The 22,397-nt window shown below is 35.8% G+C and overlaps 3 pseudogenes; 2 read left to right on the top strand and 1 right to left on the bottom strand.

The window, feature by feature from the left end:
- Nucleotides 1–8,014: 8,014 nt before the first annotated feature.
- On the bottom strand, nt 8,015–8,665 carry LOC149139095 (NADH dehydrogenase [ubiquinone] flavoprotein 1, mitochondrial pseudogene; annotated as a pseudogene).
- A 6,261-nt stretch (nt 8,666–14,926) lies between these two features.
- LOC149139094 (uncharacterized) lies at nt 14,927–15,967 on the top strand (annotated as a pseudogene).
- Nucleotides 15,968–18,171: 2,204 nt separating this feature from the next.
- LOC149139093 (phosphoenolpyruvate carboxykinase (ATP)-like) lies at nt 18,172–21,595 on the top strand (annotated as a pseudogene).
- Nucleotides 21,596–22,397: the final 802 nt, after the last annotated feature.

Raw genomic sequence — 22,397 nt, 5'->3', positions numbered from 1 at the left:
GCTCAGGAAAATTATCGAATATTTGCAGGTAAAACAAGTATAATCAACTCCACTCATGATTGACAATATCTCTGCAATAAGTTGGCCAAGAACCCAAAGTTCCATGATCAAACGAAGCACATCAATACTAAATATCATCTGATTCGACATCATGTTGAGGCCAAAACAATCCATCTCCTTCATTGTTCCACAAATGAACAAATTGCAGACATCTTCACCAAAGCGCTTGGAAGAGAAAAGCTTGAATGATTCAGAATGATGCTTGGACTCACCAACATCCCTTCAGATTAAGGGGGGGATGTTGATACCTAATCCTTGTGATTGGGTAAATATATGTAAATAGATAAATAAGAACTATGAACAGTCATCGGGCGATGAACTGAACAGTCTCTCCCTCATGTATATAATGAAGACCTACCTGACAGAATATGACACACGAATCATTTTTGCCTTATCGAGTTACTGCCTGGCCTGACAAGAAGTAGTTGTGTTGGACCGCAAAGGTAATGATTATCACCTTAGAGTATCAATATATATTTGACCACAGAGATCAAATTCTTCTCACAATAGAGATTATCGGATCGAACAGATCAAAACATTAATTATAATCATACCAGACTATAGAGATCATGAGACCGCGGTGATCAAAATAAATTGATTTTAATGTTGTAATAATAATAAACTTATAAGTAATTATTGTATTGAAAAAATATATAATAATAAAATAAACTAATATTACTTTATTTTATTCCCTCATTGTTCTGACATATAAAAAAATTATGCAAACCATATTTATGATGGTTTAGGAACACAAATTTGATTCCTTGTATAATCAATTTTTGGAAAGATTCATAAATTCTGAATTAGTCTGTATTCTTCAATCCACCTATTTTGAACAAAAATTTCTATACTCCACAACTTGATATTACCTAATTTTAGTTAAGCACTTTTGGGCATTCTTTAATTTTTTTTTTATGGTATTATTAAATAGGCAAAAATATATTTAAAAAAATGAGAGGAAAAAAACTAAATTAAATTTTACTAAGAAAGGCAAAAATCCATTTACATGTCTCTGTCATTGTCAAATATTCCGTCTTGCATTGTGAAAATAAAAACAACAAGAGTTCAAAATAACCCCATGTACATATTCAAGAATCGTCCAAAGAAATACTGAAGACTTCATCTATTAGCTATAGGGTGTGCATTATCATCCACAAAGTTCAGGAAAAGAAACAACAAAAACATGGTATCGACCTGAATTTTGAGAGAAAAAAACTAGTATACCAACTATGGAAGAGAAATACTCCCCTCCTCCCTGACAATCCCTTTAGAAATGTATGCATAAAACATGTAACCCTTGACATCTAGTAAACCCTTTTTAGACAGAGAATCTACCATCCCATTCGATTCTCAGTATATATGTTGTATGTCAAAACTCTGAAAATTTTGAATGAGGCCATCTGTGTGAACTTGCCAACCCCGGAGCTCTGGGGGATCAAATGTTGTTTTACCTTAAATTCCCTCTATGATGGTCTTCGAATCCGCATATACATGAATTTGTTGGATCTGCATGTCACTTACGAAGTAAAGAAGGCCTCAAAGAGCCACCGACTCGACTCTGGTATTTGTACCTGAGCCCCCAAACCAATGTACTTTATAAAAATAATTACTGTTGATGTGTAAACATGCTCCGCAACCACATTTACCCTGTCGTGCCACTCCATCGAGAAACTCAGCTAGAAATGTAATCTGAGGACACATATACCCCCCCGAGAGGGATTTATTATTTTCCTTCAGTGGTTCCATATAATCGAGCCAAGCCTGTATTTTGGAAACAATTTTGTAGACATTATGAGGAATACCCCTAAAGATGTAGTGATTTCGAGACTTTTAGATATCCCATAAAATAAATAATGGATGAAATGTTGAAAATCACATCCTTCCAAACCCTATCTTAGATATTGCTCGATTAAAGAAAATGTTCTATGAGATATTTTGAAGATAGAAAGTGTCAACGACCAAACTTGAAGTGTTTCTCTGCATGTAAGAAATAGATGTACAATAGTTTCGAGATCAGCACCACATAATGGACAACAACCTGGGCCCCGAAATCCCATTTTACACAAATTATCCCATGTCAATATCTTTTTCTTCCATGCTAGCCAGACAACAAAATAATTTTCAAAGGGACATGTATTTTCTATATAGAAGAAAACCACGACGATGTAATATTATCATGTGTAAGGTGCATAATGAGTTTGCAATTCTCTGCAACCACCATAGCGCCATTACGAAGAGCGTCCCCCCATGACAAGAAGTCACCCATTACATTCCTGTAGAGACCAACACCTTTGAGGGCTCAGACATAATTATTCCAATCTACAACGATATTCCCAGTCAATCCAAGTTGTGACGCCCCTTTCCATGTCAGGAGGATCCCATTCCAGTAGTTGATTGCCTGATCCAAATAAACAATTCCCCCTTTTTGAAGTGTTGCAATCATATCATCAGATATGGAAATGGATTCTGGAATGCCAATGATCCTGTCATACCCAATAATCAACTTGTTACCTCTCCCAAATGCCCATTTCACCTGACGCAAAAACCAAAACTTGATCTTTTGGAAACTCACCCAAATGTACGATCCCCTCTTGATACCAATCTCCTCCATCTTAATCTAGTGTATGTTATCCCTTAGTTTATGATATTTTGCTAAGATGTTGTGCCCCCATTATCCTCCACTGAAAAGTTCCCTCCATAGAGACTTCATTAACAAGGCCCAACCAAATAGTCGGGAATTCAATATCTCCTAGCCATCTAGATGCTTTGGTTTAGAGATAGAACTCCAAATAGTAAGATGATATTTGCATTCAAGACCTGCACCAAACAACAAGAAATGTGCCAAATGGCAATGGATTTCCGAGTTGATGTGGGTCGGGATAGCAAAAAGGTGCATCCAATAAATCGCCAGTTGTTGAAGGACAGATTGAATCAGGGTAAATCTCCCACCCAATGAGAGACAGTGATTTGTCCAAACCTTAAGCTTCTTATCAAATTTTGAAAAAAATCATGCCCAATCCTCCAAATGGTATCATGTCAGCTTCAGCCCAAAACCCAAGTAGATGAAGTCATCCTGTAGGTGTTTCATGCCCACCCCAAATAAATCGGTAATGTAGATGATATCAGATTGATTACCATATGAGAATATAAGACCAGATTTATGGCCATTTGGAATGAGACTTGAAGCCTCACCAAAACAATGTAATATATAGTGAACAACCTCCCGTTGTACCTGAACGACCATCCCAAAGGGAAGGATATCATCAATAAAAAAAAAGTGTGATACACTCACCTGTAGCACCATTTGAAGTCCCTCTAATGTTCCCAAGACCTTTGTGTTGGAAATAATACTGAGAGGGGGGGTGAATCAGTATTATCAGATCAATAAAACTTTTTCAATACTCAGAAACATATACACTACCTCAGTTAAGTGAACCAGCGTGTACACGCTACTGTGTCTAAAGCAACCAGCGTATAACCAGAAATCTTATGATTCAGTTAGTTTATCTTCAGTAAATGCATCATGACATTATTAACCATATTAAAAGTAAACAGGTGCAGTATAACAGAACAGATCATCACACAAGAGCCACACACATGAACACCATGATATAAGGTGGAAACCCAATGTGGGTGAAAACCACCTACTGCAAGTCGTCTCTATCTTTCTTTAATAAGAAACTTCAGTTTACAATCTTTTGTAATGGTGCAGCCTTATACCAGTACGCAGGCTACAACCTGCAGAAGGCTACAACCTTCTCTCGTTCTCCAAACTCTCCTGGAAGGGAGCTTCAACCCCCTTTGCTCTTGTACTAGCTAAGATACTAGTACGTAGGTGCTGGGCTACAATCTTCTTTCCTTCAGGTACCACTTTTCATCAATTTTCAGACTGGATACTCCTGAAGCACAACATTTCAATCTGAAGACCACGATTCATTCACTTTTCATAGCAAATCATAGAAGCACAAAACAACCAATACTAGCATCATCAAACTTTGAATCACTGAACCACTGAAACCCTATCAACACCCAGTCACCAGAACACAGAGCAGACTACAAAACCCTGCAATCACAGACAGACCCAACTGCAACCCAAAAATTAAGCTTCAAAATATATACGCTACTTCAATGAAACAAACCCGCGTATACACGCGCTTTTACCGAAGCCAACCTGCGTACAGATCTAAAAATAATTTCTCATAACTTGCAGCTGTACCAGTCATCAGTCATACTCAAAACATAACATTGCGTCAGTATGCAGATCTAAAAATATGCGTAATCTACCATATACCGATAGTTCATTTCAAACAATTTGATCCCAATCTATCCTTCCATCAACCGATGTCATCTCTCCTTAGCTCAGATCAAGCAATGTATCATCAACCCAGAACCTGCATACTAGATCTCTTTCTTCATTAGATATTCAAGACTTTTTCGATACACTAGCCTAATGATCTTCTTCTCCTTATATAGCATTAGGCCCTCCTCAATACCACGGGCCAAAACCATAGTAATACAATACCATCAACTTCAAAACTCGGGATCAACACGACTGTCGAGATACCTTGGTCCAAAAACATAGGCTCAAGTACCGAGGACTAACTACCACGGACCTAAGGGAAGCTTCTCGACATGTACGCTCTTTTCTGTTCATGAAACTGCGTGTATACGCGACTTCGTATATAGCAAGACTGCATATCCGCGACTTAGTATATAGTGTACCAGCGTGTATACGCATCTTGGGCTTAATGAACCTGCGTATATGAACTTTCTCTTCATTCTTGTAGTCTGGACTGAGATCTGTCATCAAAGAGAGTTGCCATCAAGGACAACACCTGTACCGTAGCACCACACCTGTGCCAAAATGCCAACACTTTGTCGAGTTTATCTTCCTTCTAATCGTCTAAGACCAATACGAAAAGAAGTGGGGATAATGAACGAAGACCTCTGCTTGCTCGAAAAAAATTAGTAGGAAAACCATTTACTAGGATAGTGAGCCAAACATTTGTGATGCATGTGATGATCCATTCCACATTCCATATCTCAAGCCCAATCTTCAGCAAAATGATTTTGAGAAGATTCCAGTCCACACAATCATATGCTCTCTACAAATCTATGTTCATGACCACCACTTCCAACGTTTTTGTCTAGATGGAGTGGATGCACTCCTGAGCAATGGCAACAGTGTTATGTATAGATATATTATTTAGAAACCCAAATTCGTACATGGAAATATGTATAGAGAGTGAGCCTTTTATCTGTTTAGCAATCGCCATTGAAATTAGCTTATATAATATTCCATAATGAGATCAGTCTAAGGTCTGAGAGGAGAGTTGACCTTTGGGACAAGGGCGATGAAGGTAGATTTAATAGAACCTGAAATAAACCTCTTGATCTATGATTCCTCAACCATATCCAATCATTCCCATCCCATAAGCCCAAAAAAATGTAGAAAGGGTTCCACGGTCCATCCATTAGGTCTTGGGCTTTTTTCCTTAACAAAAGTTTTCAAGATGGATAGAATTTACTCCGAGGATACCGACTTATAGAGGGTCTCATTTGCTTCGTAATCAAACATCATTATGTATTCCTCTACACCCCATAGTTGGTTTTCAATGAGGGTCTTATTGTTGGTTGTGTAGAGGCTCTGGAAAAAATTGACCGCCTCTCTTTGGATCTCCACATCATAATATCTATATGTCCCATCCACTCCCTTAATGCTCCAATTAGAGTTGATATTCTTTTGATGGTGGGCGAATCGATGAAAAAAAATTGTATTGCGGTCACCCGCACCAATCCACATTGCTCAGATTTTTAGTCTCCATGTGTGCCCCTGTATCAACAAGATGTGCTTCCCCCTTCTTCCAAGAGCTTCAATCTATCAAAAGTGTGTTGGTAGGGTGGCCCCACTGAGAAACTCATACCGATGTTTTGAATTTCATCAACCAGAGCTTTCAGTTCCATGTATGGTCGAGCCTTCTTCTCCCTCTCCCATACACAAACCCTCTCCCATACCAAACCAGACTCTTTGGGAGAGTAAGTTTCTCATAAATATTTTCTATCGCCAAGCACCCATGCGACATCTGAGAGGAATTCCAAACTTCCGAAACCAATTTATTGAAGTCCTCATATTCCAACGAGGTCTTGTTGAATTTGAAAGGGACACTTTTCCGCACCCATTCCATACGCCATTGCAGAATAATAAAACTTATAAAAATCATTGTAAATATTAAGTAAATTAAATGTATCTCCTATCTAATATATATGGTTAAGAATAATTGAGAATTGAATAAATTAGAATTCTGTTAGAAATGCTTTTTTAGAGTTTGTTGAATTTTAGTACAAGTTATTGTTTTTTTCTATTTAGTTTTTTTGGCAATTTGTTATTCATTTCCCTGTAAATTATAACTCAATTTCACATAATGAATTAGAGTTTGTTTGTATTGTGAGATATTTTGGTCTTGATAAGTGTTGTGTTTCACTGAGTTTCTCTCCGATCGAGCGATAGAGGAGCTGATGGGAATAATAATTTATGAGTTCAAGTCACTGTCCCCCATTTGTATAAGATGCATTTAAAAAAGTGAGCCTCCCATGAAAGATCAAACCCGAAAGGTAGCCGCTTGTGTGTAGCAGAGAGTAGAGTTGTGCGGAAGAAAAGGACCACATCTTCGTTGTTGTTGAGAGGAGGAGCTGCTTTGGAAAGATCCTCCATTAGGGTTGCAAGGATCCCGCATAGAAATACAGCCATGAGCATGAAGATCGTGTAGATAAGGCAGAGACGAGTGAGTTGTGTGTCTAAACATGTTTGTATGCATCTGTAGAAGTGAAGAAAGAAAACAATGGCGCGTAGTTGGCATGGAGGAGCCCACCTGAAGGAAGAGATCCAATGAAGGCTTTTTAAGTTCTTCTTTGTGAAGAGTTGTGTAGGAGCTGAGCTACGCAGAGCTTAGGTGCACAACAATGAACTACATGGACGTTGTGGAAGATACGTGTAAAACCCCCTCCATCATTGTTAACCTGGGTTTTGTTGGATTACCCGTAACCATGCTCTGGTTTTTAACGGATCACCCTCAACCATGCCACCAAGGGCTCTCAGCCAGCACGGCTCAACTCAGCCACCAAGGTTCAACACAGCCATTAAGGCTCAACAATGCCATCAAGGCACTCAATTCAGCCACGAAGGCTCTTCATGTTAAAATGATACCATGTTAAAATGAGATACCACTAGGGCACTCCAGCCACTATGGGCCATAAGCCTGCCACTAAGGCACTCCAGCCACTTTGGGCCACAAACCTACCACTAAGGCATTCTAGCCACTCTGGGCCAAGGGTTATGTCGGCGAACCCTAAACCATGTTTACAAAAATCTCTGTCCCACTTCATGTGGTTTCTGGCTTACCACAAACTAACACTGCAAATACAAAATGGTTTTTAGATTACCACGAACTGTATGGGGATACTCATGCCTGACAAGGCTTACATTTCACACTCTGACTCTGGAGTTACCGGGTACATACATTACAACAACCACTACAAACATCCTAGACTTGCTTACTAATGTATGTGACATATACTATGAGTCTGCCTTATTTCAACACACAATATTTTACCTTGTTTGTCGATCCATTACTGCATCAACCAACTTCTCCTAGAATCATACTCAACACTTTCATCTTGAATCTTTCTAACTTCAATTAGAAATTGCTAGAGTGATCAATTCTAACTAATTTCATTTACATAGTGAGTTGATCATGCTCAACATGTTTCACTTACAAACTTAAAAACAATTCAAGAACACTTACACTAGTATGCACGATAGTGACCTCCAATGGAGGTGGGAGGCGCAATACATATAATCAAGCTTCCCATTATAGCAGAGAGGGTCCTTCTTCTTTTTGAAGAGGGTTCTCAACTCACTCTCTTGAATGCACTCCTCGCCCACACTGTGTATCAGCTAGAACTTCTCCTCCAAGCTAAGCTTTGTCCCCGAATTGTTCTTGCGGCCAAAGCTGGCAAACCACTCAGGGCCCCTGCGGAGTATGGTTGGCGAAACAGCCACTGTCTCCACATTTGTAACTGTTGTTGGATAGCCATAAAGACCAGCATTGGTAGGAAAAGGAGGTTTCAATCGAGGCTTGCCTTGTTTTCCCTCCAAGCTCTCAAGTAAACCAGTCTCTTCCCCACATATGTAAGCACCAGCTCCAAAGTGAATATGAACATCAAAATCATAACCTGAACCATAGGAATTTTTCCCTAAGAATCCTGCTACATATGCTTCATTGAGAGCATTTTGTAAGGCTTTCCTCTCATTTAAATATTCCCCTCTAATGTAAATGTATGCAGCACTGCCATGCATACCGACACCTGCAATCAAGCATCCCTCAATAAGCTTGTGGGGATCATGTCTCATAGTCTCTCTATCTTTACAGGTTCCCGATTCACTCTCATCGGAATTCACAACAAGATATGATGGTCTTCCATCTGATACTTTTGGCATAAATGACCATTTTAAACCGGATGGAAATCCTACACCTCCCAGGCCACGCAGACCTGATTTCTTTGCGGTGAATCCACGAAGAGACCATTTATCCAGGAAACAACACATCCACTCATCTTTCTTACTTGGTCACCAAAGCATGGCCCATACAACAGAGAAGCCATGGCATTCATGGAAACCCATCCAACGCCACCGGCTCGACCACGCTGCACCATCGGCTCAACTGCTATCTTGCTTGATAAAATATTGCACAGCAAAATCTTTCGGTCTAGGCTACTTCAAGGACATAGGAAATGTGAAGGAATCGATCACACCACTGCTCACACTCTGATCTGCTCACACAGCCCACGTTAATAATCCACTGAGTATGGTTCACCTGAAGATCGACCTACACAACAATAGAACCACAGATCTGATCCATAGATCCATCGAACAGCCATAGATCTGATCCATAGGTCCACCAAAGAACCATAGATCTTGAAGCAAATCTTAGGGGTCGATCGCCACAACCACCGCTTCTCTTCTGGTGAAGTGCTCAAGCAATCCACTGATTACAGTCTCCCACTGAGCTTGAATGAGACTACTGCAAGCCAACGATTCACAGGAGATATCCTCGGACATGTGCTATCATCGATGGTCTTGCTACTTTCATGGATCTTCCAAATAACATGCAAAGGTGGACTTCTCCTGCAAAATTTCAAACAATGAAGCCGTGCCAAAAAAATGGCGTGGTGCGGTGGACCTCCTCCTCAAGTCACCATCTCAAATGGAGGTATGAATCCTTTATGATGGACAAACAAAAAAAAAACCATTTGCCCAACTCTTTATTTCCCTTAGCCCAGGAGGGGCTAGCCCTCAAGGCTCTGATACCAAGATAAACTTTGATATTGTCTATCATTCATTAATCAAATGTAATTACATATATACATGCACACACAATTTGTTGGTTGAGGAAATCTCTCAACCACACACCACACTAGGAAATGGATCCTAACTACTAGGAACAGACTCCTTACTTAGTAAGAATCACAACTAGAGACAAGTAGGAATTAGATATTCCAACAATGGAGGAATTGTGTAAGCCATGTAAGACAGTTACGTGAACTGAGTCGGGCGATGTAGACCTGCATGAAGTTAAAGACATGCAATAGAGGTGTGCACTACATGAAGCCTATGGAGAGAACTTGACAAAGGCATGGAATATGGACACAATCTTGAAGTGTGGAGCCTGCATGAATGAGGAACCAGGAATAAGATGCAATTTTCAGATACTTTTTTCGTTAATTTAAAATTGTAGTGTCTCTTTTAGTGTGTGAAAATGGAAAACCTATTGGTTGAATCATATTTAAATAAGTCAATTAAGTTCGATGGAAAAACAATTTGAGTTGGAAATTTAAGATGTACACACTAGTGGAAGGGGGAATTGGAAATTTAAGATGTACACACCAGTGAAGGGGAAGGCTATAATGTCTAGCCAATTATATCTGATGACGAAGTTAAGACAAAAGTCCCAGAAACTACAACGCTCCTAATTCAGGATTCGGAGTGACCACAAATCAAGGAAAATGTAAATGTGCTCTTGAGAATGATAATAAATGACAATATCATTCATCCTATTAGGGATTGTAAAAGATCTAATGAGAGACATGGACAAGAAGGAAGGAGTTGTATGAGATGAAAAACACTTATTGAGTCTTGTTTTTAAAAGAGTAATCTTCTTTCAATTAAGATGAAGGGGAATGAAAACATCAATAATTTTATTTTTAGAATAAAATAAGGAAGGTGAAAACATTTCAAGCACTAATTTAATTACTATTACATTGAATGGCATGTTGGATGAATATGAAATGTTCATTTTGGGTATTGCAGCTAGGGAGAAGTCACCCACATTTCATGAATTAGTAGGTATTTTTATGGCATGTTGGATGAATATGAAAGGTTCATTATGGGTATTGCAGCTAGGAAGAAGACGCCCACACATTTCATGAATTAGTAGGTATTTCTATGTAGGAGGAAGAAGGAAGAAAGAACCTTAATCTAATATCACAAAGTTCAGATTTCGTATTGATGGCGAAAGGGAAATAACCATTTAAAGAAAAATTGTATGAGAGAAATAAAGGGGGAAAGTCACATGCAAAGTAATGTCATTGAACGCCACCACCATCAAGAACAAATATCAAGAAAAATGACGCATTCTACTATTGTGCTAATATTGGTCATTTTGCTAAGGATTGTTTGTAAAGAAAATATGCTTAATTCAAACGTAGAAGGAATACATGAAACTTTTTTTATAACAAAGCCTTTGTAATTAATAATTCCAAAAATCTTAGGGTGTTTGCTTTTATGTTTCTTTATCAAATGAAAATGGTGATGTCAATGCTTTGTTAACTGATTTTTGTGTCTGACTTCATATGTCATGAAATATAGATTGGTTTGATATATTTCATGAAGGAACTTTTAGTGTTCATATCTATATGAGAGATGATACATATCATGGAATTACATGTTATGGATATATATATTTCATGTTGTCTAATGGCATCAACTATAATGTTAATGGGAAAATCTTGGCATCGAATGTATGGATATCAAAATCATAATAATTTTATGTTACTTTAGAAAAAAAATGATGGATGGCGTTCCAATTCTTAAGAATGAGTATATCGAATTTGAGGGATGTGCATTAGATAAACAATATAGAGAAGAGTTTCATACACATGTGGATGAAAGGAAACAAAATTTATATAATTAATGTATATTTATATATGTGGTCTTATTGCAAAAAATAAATCTTTGTGAGAATATTATTTTCTTAATTTTTATTAATGATAGAACAAAATATATTTGGGCCTATTTTATATGGAAGAAAAGTGATGTATTTGAGTATTTTAAAGAATTTAAGAATATGTTTGAAAAACAGATATTCTTGTACATCAAGTTCTTTCGATCAAATCCAAGGGGAGAACACACATCATAACCCTTCATTAAATGTTGCAAAAACAATGAGATTCTATAAAATTATGGAATATCACATACCACTCAACAAAACTGAGTGATTGAAAGGAAGAATAGAACATTGGTTGAATGTGCTTCGAGAATAGTAAAAGGTAAAGGTTTTTCTAATGGTTTTTGGGTTGAAGCCATTAATTTTGTAGTCTAACCAAAACATTAGAGAATAAAACACCTTTCGAAACATCTTTTGGCTTTAAAAGATAAGTTAGACATTTGAGAATTTATAGGAACATGAAATTTTCACATATTCCCTAAGAAGATAGAATAAAGCTTCATACCATGGAAATCAAGTGTATTTTTCTTTGTTATTGTACAAATCAAAAATCATATAAATTGTTTGATCCCATCGTTCACAAAGTCTTCGCAAGCGTAGATGTTTTATTCCTTGAACATGTAGATGAAAAATGAAAAAGATGATGGTCATGATGATGTATGGCATTTTCCTGAAGGAAATGATGAAAATGTTAAAGAAGAAGAAGTTTTTGAATAGGTTCAAGATAAGCCTCAAGTTGCATAGACACCTCAAATAGTCAAAGTATGTTATGAAGAGATGGAGAATGTCCACGGAGAAAAAGAGATGAAGGACCACCATAGAGAAATTTAGCACCAAGGAGATCAACATGACAAATTCAAACACCTACAAGGTATAAAACACTATACATCAACGACTCAAGTCATGAATGTAAACTAACCTTAAAATTTTGAAGAAGCTAAAGATCATAAAGAATGGATGAAAGTTATGAAAGAACTGTATAATTCTAATATAAAAAATTAAACATGGGAATTAAGAAAACTTCTAAAGAATAAAATCCCCATAAGTTAAATGTGGTTGTGCATGTTTAGATTTAATATTGATGGTATAAAAAACAAATATAAGACAAGATTGGTTGCAAACACTTACTCACAAAAATAAGGTATATATTATAAGGATACCTTTGCGCCTATAATGAAATTGAAAACAATAAAAATAATGATAGCATTAGTTACTATATATAATTGGATGCTATATCAGTTAGATCTCAAATCGTCTTTTCTAAATGGAGAATTATAAGAGGTTTTTCTTGTGCAACCATAAACATTTGTAAAGCATAATCATGGACATCTTCTTTGCATGCTAAAGAAATATTTATACGGACTTAATAGCCACCGAGGTCTTGGTATGTGAAAATAAACACCTTCTTCTTTCAACAGGGTTTTCTAAAAGGTAAAAGTGATTCCAATTTGTATATCAAGTCAGATAAAAATGAACAAAATGCTTTGATCTCTTTATATATTGATGATCTAATAATAATGAGGAATATGACTTAGTTGATTGAAGATATGAAAATATAGTTTTCATAAGCAGTTTAGATGAAGGAGCTTTGACAATTGTACTATTTTTTAGGTCTCGAGGAATGGAGGGACAATGGTAAGAAGTTAATTAGACACATTAAATATATAAAGGATTTACTCAAGAGATTTAATATGACTGAATATAAGGCAATTTCTACTCCATTAGAACAAAATTTGAAGGTCATATATTTCTTATTAAGTTTGTGTGCTTATTCGACTCATGGCTAAGCTTCATAATAGTCATTAGCATGTTGCAAAGAAGGTCCTTCAATATTTCAAATGAACTATTGATTTTGGAATTCATATGCTAAAAACTTACTATTAAGTCCACAGGTCATTCTGATTCTAATTGGGTTGGAAATCTAGATGATAGAAAATCGACCTATGGATATGTGTTCAGTATAGGATGTGGACTTGTATCGTGGAGAAATAAGAAAAAACCAATTATTTCCTTGCCATCAACATGAGTTAAATACAAAACACTTTGCAATGTTACTTGTGATGTGATATTGCTTTAGTGGATCCTTGAAAATGTTGAACAAAAACAATGAGTACCTTTTCCCATCGAGTTTGATAAGAAAAGTTCCATCAAGTTTGATAACCAAAGTTCTATCAAATTAGAAAACAATCCAGTATATCATGCCAGCTCAAAACATGTTAAGTCACAATGCCATTTCGTATGAGAGAAGATATAGACAAAATAAATTGACATGGTATATTGTAATAGAGATGAAAATGTATTTGGCATATAGGAGAGGCTAAATTTAGAATTCATAAAAGTAAATTGGATATTGTAGAATATTTATTCCTTAAATAAGGAATGCTAAAAAGACACAATTAGAACTATGATTCTAAAGTTTTGATCCAATTTTTTTGGACTGCGTTTAATTACTTATTTCCTATAAATTATATTTCAATTTCACTTAATGAATCATAAACAATTTGATCTCATTAAAAATATATTTTTTAATTTCTTTATATTTTTATATAAATATAAAATTTTCAATTAAAACATTCAAAAATCATGATTATTTTATTCTTGTATTTAAATAAAATACAAAATAAAATAATTATAAAATTTTCCCTCATAAATACACTGATAGGCGTTTCCTCTGCAGGCTTGGGGTGAGCAGACACTATTCACACCAACAAACAGGATTCTTTCATTTTTTTTGTCCTCCCTCCACTAAAAAATTGGCATCTATCTTAAAGACTTGGAGCTCGTAGTGACATCTTCCTTAAGCAACCGAAGCTAAAATACGGCTATATCTAGTACTCCGTTATCTTTACTGGAGTTGATGACCTCCTCACCTACACCTCCATGCTCTCGAGAATTTCAGCCCTAGGGGTAGAGTCTCGAACTCGAGATGTCGACGTGCAAGCTCAACCTAAGAATCATGTCGCCTGAGTTGTACAACACCAAATGGGACACTAGCAGGTTCGATGCACCCCAAGGTTATTCTCGTGAAGCCCTACTTATATGATGACCATCTATAGTGCAGGCATCATTGCATGAAATAGGAAGAGGAAGGGAAACAATTTAGTGTAATTTGAAGGTTGCCTCTGGCATTTCAGCATTTCACCCTATGAGAGTTCACAAGAGAATGAGTTTTATCTAGGTGACCTTGGTGGACCGTCATATCAGAAGCATATTAAGTATGCGAGCACCATAAGTTCTTGATGGAGGTGCTTTTTCCAGTCGAGATAAATCTTAATTTCTATTTAATTTTCTTTAGCTAAAGTTTGACATAGGGTTTGGACATATTCTTTGCATCAACGAGAGCATTTTGCAGAGATTCGAACTCCATCTTACTTTCTCCTTCTCGTATTTTTCCTTTTTTCTATGAAAATAAGAAATTCAATTCTATATGGGGAATTTGATCAAAATGTTGTGGGAAGAATAGAATCCCCCTGTGAATGCTTAAAATGTTGGGTGGGGAGGTTGTGATTGCTTTTAAAGTTTGTATGTATTTATTTTCTCTTTAACACCCATTGAAACTTATTTTTACCTGCTCATGTATGAAAATGGGTAAGTTAGGCTATAAGACAAGGTTCTACTATTCTTAAATTAATTTAGATAAACTATAATGTTTCCCCTCACATAAGGTTTTATTATTCTTGTATATGTTCACATAGTTGGCACTCCTCAAAATATCACTGACTTGGATTGGGTTTGCAAGCTAGCTACTAATAACTAGATGGAGGGGATGGGATAGGGATATTACAGTTGTGTGGGTGCCCAACTCCAAATGGATGGTCCATCAGACATAGACATTTTGGTTTCCCACTAAAAAATGGAGGTAGGATTAATGGTAGCCAACTTGTCAACTTGAAATTTTGACTAGAAAAAATACGTACCACATTGACTTGGAACAAGGTGTGGTGGTGTGGAAGTAGTGTCGGGGATGCACTAAGATCAAACTCTAAAACTATTTTTCCAAGATGGAGACGTTGAATAAGGCCTAAAAAATAATTACATTCCAAACAAAACCCAAATAATTTTTTGGGATTTAATAATAATAAATTATCCAAGTTAGTGGTCACCATTTTTAGGGATTGGCCAGACTCAGCCCCACCAGAAGCAAAGGAAAGGATAGAAGAGCCTGCTATCATGTTCTTACTGGCAGGTTTTCTAGCTATTTTTGATGCCTTCGGCTCGATGCTTTGTAGGACTGCATTGGCATGTGGAGGAGCACCCTGCTAAATTCCTTCTCCGCCATTGATAGCCAACTAAATTATTTTACCATTCCAACTCCTACGACATAATTCAAGGAAGGAGAAGAAGAAGGGGATGGATATGGAGGGGAAGCTTTGGTCATTGAATATCTGAAAACATGACCCAATGACATGAACTCTCTTAAGATTTTGTTGTATACCATGATGATGAAGTGCGATGTACATGCCATTGTTGAAACCCTTGACAAAATGAGGTTAGTGAAACCATATGAGATAGAGTGTAAATTGCTGAAGGTGTAGGCACATTATTATCTTAGAGACATGAAGGAATCTTGTCATACTTATGAATGCATTTTGAAATTATCTCCCTTCTCCCTCGGGGCTCTGTAGGTACATTGTACTTTTATCACTCCATGCCACCTAACTTTTCTTCTGAATGAATTTTGAATTTGAAACATGGTCAAAATCCACCAAGAACTCATTTTGCAAGTTCTATTCTTGCTGAGATTTGAACCTAGATTCATTGGTATAAGTTTAATGTGCTTACATTTCTGTCTTCCCTTTACAAACCTCGGTCCCTTTGTAGAAGATTAATAGTTTCATATTTATTTTCCTTCCCTTTCTTACTCAGAAGAGTGACATGGGGATTGACTTTTAGAAAACTTTTGACAACATCACCCCTATATTTGAACCTGCTAGAAGGGGCACATCATTAATTAGCTTGTGATTTTCTATTGGATGTTGCACTTGTGCTTTTCTACTGGATGCTCCACAAGTACTAGATATGAGGATTTCCCATCATTTTGACTATAAAAAATCTTTCCTTGCTTCATAAGCCTTATTTCAAAAGCATTGGATCTAATTTTGTAACAATGTAGTTGGTCAATTAATAGCTCTATCATACGTTTTTCAAATTTATTTTGCTGAACGATTTCATTACCAATGGGTTACTATACTTTTTACAATATTTTTGGGTTTTGGAGGTAGCATCTGAATCTGAATTTTGATGAGAATTCATATTCAATAGGTGGGAACCTTACCTCAAGATTGGTGATCTTATTCTGACTAGATTATATGTTAAGGTCAAGGTGATCCTTTTTATTGATAAGACAAACTTTCTCAAAATAACCATTTTCATGACATAAACAACATGTGAAGTTGATATTTTCACAATCTATGTCATGTTCATTGGAGATGGTTGAAAACTAAAAAATGTTAACTTATCAGCAAGGATAGTTGATGGTGGGAGTGCTTTCTTATGTGTAACAGGTTTGTGCTCAATTCAAGATATTTTATAATGTATGCCATAATACCTTTGAATTTTCTTTCCTTTCTCAAGTCAAAGCAATATATTTTCTTATATTGTTAAACACTAATTTCATATCTCAGAGTATATATCCTCTAATCACTTGTTAGAAAATGAGACAATGCCCTATGTAACCTTCTATCTATTTAAAACAGGTGTGGAGGCCATGCTTGCTAACTTGGGCCACTTTAGTAGGAGATTTATTCATGTTCAAATGATTTGGGCAATCAAAACATTGTTCCATCTAAGTCCTATATGTGTTTCATAGACTAGAATCATAAGAAATTTCTACTTCCTGATACAAATTGTAGATTTCCTTTTATATGATTGTTTATCCAGCTCTAATTCTCACATTTTCTAGCCATGCAACTTACTTGATCAAGAATATAGAAAATGTAAGTGATACATTCTACAAGTCAATACCAAATGTTGTGTCTTGGCCAATGTTTATCGCTACCACTTTAGCAAAAATATTTGTCAGCCAAGCATTTATTTTTGCAACCTTCTCAATTATAAAACAATCAATAGCTCTTGATTTTCCCTCAAGTCAATATTTTTCATACCTCATGAGAAAATGAGGGTTAGATTTACTCTCCAGAGGTTAACTATGCCCTCATAATTCTATGCCTTGCTATTGTGGTGGGTTTTAGGGTTGGGACAAAAATCAGAAATCCCTTTGGTAAGTTATTATTTCCTTGTTTCTTTATTTTGGAAACAAATCTATCTTATATTCATTGGTGCAAAAAAAAAAAAATAACAAAAAAAAAAAAAACTTTATACAATCTTACATTGCAAGCCAAATTAGAGGAATGGGCATTGTCCCACCTTAAACAAAGGCAAAAAGGACAAGCATGCATACTTTAGCTCCACCTTTAATAGTTTTATGCATTTTTTTGATGCAAGGGTTGTTGTTGTTTGGATCATCCCATACCAACCTTACTTACTTATTTGGTGTGGAGTCAATCCTTCTTAGAGTTTGCTCTCAAAGGTCTCACCTGAGTTAGCTCTTCTTGGGCATGTAAGCAATCCATTTCCTTCCATCTCAGGTAAGGAACAATATTTCCATCTAGCTAAGTGATGAGCTCATATTCACTAGAAAATAATGAGAATAGTTTTATTACCTTCCTTTCCTAGAAGTATGTACTCTTTTAACAACAAGGCATTTACATTGAAGGAAATTTGAACTTTCTGATATTTTATGAGATCTCAAAAACTTTGATAGTTTAATAGGAGCATACAAAAGAGGAATAAATTCTTCTTGGAAAGAAACAATTTCCCCAATACTGATATGGTAGATTTGAAAATGTTACATAACAAAGAAATTGCATTGAAGGTTAATGAATAGAGTAAAACTGTCGACATCACATGTTTATCGAATCAACAATATTTGGACTTGATGAGTACATTTAATACAAAAATGAAAGAAAATAATTTTTTTCCTATAATTGAGGTTTTCATTTCCTCCTTTTTTTCAATAATTGACCTTCTACATTTCTCTTTTAAATATAAGCTCACCAAACATTGAAATGGACGAACATAAATTCCTCATCAATCGAGAAAGGGCAGGGGATTTTTTGACATCACTAGATAAGGTATGCTCACAGTCAATGTTTATTTAACAAAATCTGAGTTAGATCTCCCGACAATTTGGAGATTTTACTTATAACACTAAGGCATATCTTCTACATGATCATGATGGTTTCAAAAAGCTTGAATTCATAAGCATGTGGTGACTAGTGTGACCTAATGATCATTTGACCATGGTTCATCAGGGTGATAAGATCATTTATACATGAACTACCATGGTTCATTGTATATGCCTAGGTTCATGAATTTATAAAAGGAGGCAATCTAGGTTCATTTTGTATAGATTTCAAGAAATCAATATAATTTCACCAACTTTGAACAATAAATTGTGATCATATTAATATTTTCCTCTTATGCAGGTTTTTTGGAAGGATCAATGTTTGAACTAGGATTCAGACCATCACCTAAAAGTGTGCATCATTTCAGCATGATTATATCATTTTGTATTCATGGATAACATGTAAGTCAACTCCATTTTTCAATAGTGTATGCTTATTCCTTAGTATTTGTCTTGATTTTCCTTTTCTCGATCCCTTGTTTTCCACTTGGATGCTTAAGATAGGTGGCATCATTTTTTCTAGTTCTTTACAAAGTGCTTCAACTTTCAAGTTCATATATATTACATGTGGCCCCATTACCTTCAAGCAAGGCATACCTCAAAAAAGTTCTTGTGTAGTAATATTTTTCTTTGGTTTATAATAGGTGCATAAGTCCTATTTCTCAAGAGCTAGAGAACTTTGGTACTCTAGATTTCACCATTTATAATGTTGGGAAATTTCCATGCATTCAATTCACTCATTATATGAATTCTAGCATGACCATTGATTTAAACCTTGCCCAAAAATAAATTGTAATTCTTGGAACCCAAGATGCTAGAGAAATGAAGAAGGGATTATTTATTTTGATGCGTCAACTAATTCCCAAGAAAGGAATTTTATCTCCACTCTAGCTGCAATATGGGAAAGGAAGGATATATGAATCTACTATTTGGACTATGAGGAATTGTAGATTTCAAATTCTAACTACAATTTGATGTTTATTTTATGGATTTTTGTTTTATATTTGATGTTTTGTAGAACTCATCAATAACAAAGGTTGTATGCGTGAAGGAACTAGAAAGACTACACTATCAACAAACCCAAACTGGTATTTGACTGGAGATGACGAGCATGGCTGGAGTGACAATGGTATATCAAATATTCAAGGAGGGTGTTAAGCAAAATGTATTGACCTTTCAAGGAGAAAGAACCTGAGATATGGAAATCAAGAAAAATTGGAACCATTGAGTTTGCTATTATCTATTTTCTAATTTAAGCCCAGTGATATTGGTTGTATTTCACGAGAAGTGCAGTTGAGTTCATCATACATATATAGCTTATTAGATGAATATTCATCTAAAAAAATAAGTTTTTTGTTGTTTTTGTGGTACTATCGGAGAATTTTGTTTGATATGTATACAAGAGAGTTGGATTACTCGACAAATCCGTCACTGGTATCATTTCTGCAACTTGAACATATTGATTAATGTGTTCATAAATGCAACTAAAATATGAAAATCAATAATGAGCCATTTTGACTTGATTGTCAATACACATGACAATCAGGCTTGGGATCTCTTCAATTGGCTCTATAATCTAATATAAATTCTAAACAGTGTTTGGTGAAAAAATCATAATTTCCAAATTGTTATCGTTGAACTACTAAAGCTAATATTTATGTTTTCGTATTTTTTGTATAGTAATCTCTCCTTGACATTTCTTTAATTTTCAGATAGTACCAGAGCATCATAACCCATAGAGTCCATTCCAAATGCAAAGATTCCTTATGTGGGACCTCACCCTAAGAATGCCATTCTACTAGCATGTGATGCTTTTGATGTTCTTCCACCAGTTAGCAAGTTGTCATTAGCCCAAACCATGTACCACTTCATCATTGATTACATTGCCGTGGTAATATTGACTGATTTTATACATATGATATCTTTTTAGTCTCCTTTAGATTGCTCACGTTCTTGAATGTTTTCATGATTTCAGGTAGTGGAAACTGAAGGAGTTAAGGAGTGATCTAAATTGGATCATTCTATTTTTTTTCATCCATCTCAATGCATTTGGAGTGGAAAAAGTGGAGGAATCAGCTCAGGCAACCATTTTTACCGGCTGGACCCAGTTTAGCGAAACTAGGTCTGAAACCTTTCAGGAGCGTTTTGAGGAATCCAATGACATTTTTTTAGGGATAAAAGTTTTTTGCGTATGCATAACACCTTTTAATGCTATTCTACACACATAAATCTTTCCAATGACGCAAGAATTGTGCCAATCGGAGTCTGTATTCAAAAGTTATGTCACTCAGAAGTTGACCTTCCTGTTTTCCCACCTATAGTTCGAGAGGATGCCGCTTTAGCTCCCATTATTCATGGAAAAGGGGCTAGCCACATGTTTGTGATGTAGAAGACTCTAAAAGAGTGTATTTTGTAACTCTAGTTGAGAGATGATGTAGTCAAACTTAACCACTAGTAGACTATCGGGTTGTGTTATAACTCGGCCACTAGGAGGTAGAGGCATTCCATTCTTTCGAGAGAAATTTGTTCCGTAGTTGAGTAAAGACAACCAGGAGAGATACGAGGTAGAGCACACAAAGAGGATTTGTGCACTGCAGTAGCCCACGGGCCATAGACATTACTTCTTTGTATCTACATCCATATTTCCAGACAGAGAAAGAGAGCGAAGCAGCCTCACCTTCCAGCTAGGTTTTCTCTTGAAAGGGTTTCCCAGAAAGTTTATCTTCTGTATTGTGTGCATGAGAGCTCATTATGTTGTTGTCTGCTTTTCTGCTTGATTTACTTTTACATGCATGCACTAATTACAGGTAATTTTATAGATCTAGAAATTAAATAAAACTGTAATAGTGTAGAATCTGATATTTTTAATATAATATTATTAAATCTGTTGTGACGAACTATCCAGTAAAACATCCACGGCAGTTTACGGATCAAGGAGCCACATGCAACATTTTCTTCTTGTTTTGGAGTAGTGTTTTTTATGTTGTATCCATCCAAATACGTAAAAATGTGGGAAAAGAAGATGAAAAAGCATGGTACAATGACTTGGCTGCTTAGGATTGGGTGATCTATAAAAAAAAATTATATGTAACTAACTTCTTTTAGAGATCACATCTACAAAACTTGGAGGAACTCATAGTGTTCCTTTCGCTTCTGCGCAAAGAAAATTGGTAAAGTTTGCTCATCTTCTACCGCACAATTTCTTAAAGGCAAGGAAAACCTTGAGACACAAGTGGACAAATGTCCAAAATAATTCCTATCATCAAAGCGTCCTTCTCCCACAGACCCCTTAGAACAAGAAGGTTCCAACATACATACATAACTATAATAGGAAAGAATTATGTCATAAACGAACCTGTCATTCAAAGATAGCATGGAAACAATACCATAAATTAAAGTGATGGCCATGATTTAAAGGAGATCATACTTGAAATGTGCTAGATAAGTCGGCATAAAGATTATGGAATGATTGGAAGGGCGGCCATCTTTGAAGCACTAAAACTAACCATAAATCAACAACTTATAAGGCATTTTTCACACAAATTTGACCAACTTTCAGATATGAATATTCTCAGCTTGAAACGTACGATGAACACTACTGAGTAACTGTCATTTTTATATTATATTACAATATATAATAAGGTAAAGAAAATTTAAATATGTTTTTATATTTCAATATATAATAAGGTTAATAAAATTTAAATTTAATATATCAAATATTATAAAAAAGATATAACTTTTTCAATTTAACAATCTTATAAGCTTTCTTTGCACTTTTGAGGCAATTTCTATTTTTTCTTTTAATACTTAATTCTACAGTGGTAATTAGCCTTTACTCGTTTATGTACAATAAAGATAATCAATAATTC

This window comes from Pinus tabuliformis, chromosome X (assembly GCF_031772625.1).
Source record: "Pinus tabuliformis cultivar Carrire ecotype Pingquan chromosome X, CPIR1, whole genome shotgun sequence".
NCBI lineage: Eukaryota > Viridiplantae > Streptophyta > Pinopsida > Pinales > Pinaceae > Pinus > Pinus tabuliformis.
This window is presented reverse-complemented; position numbering and strand designations above follow the sequence as displayed.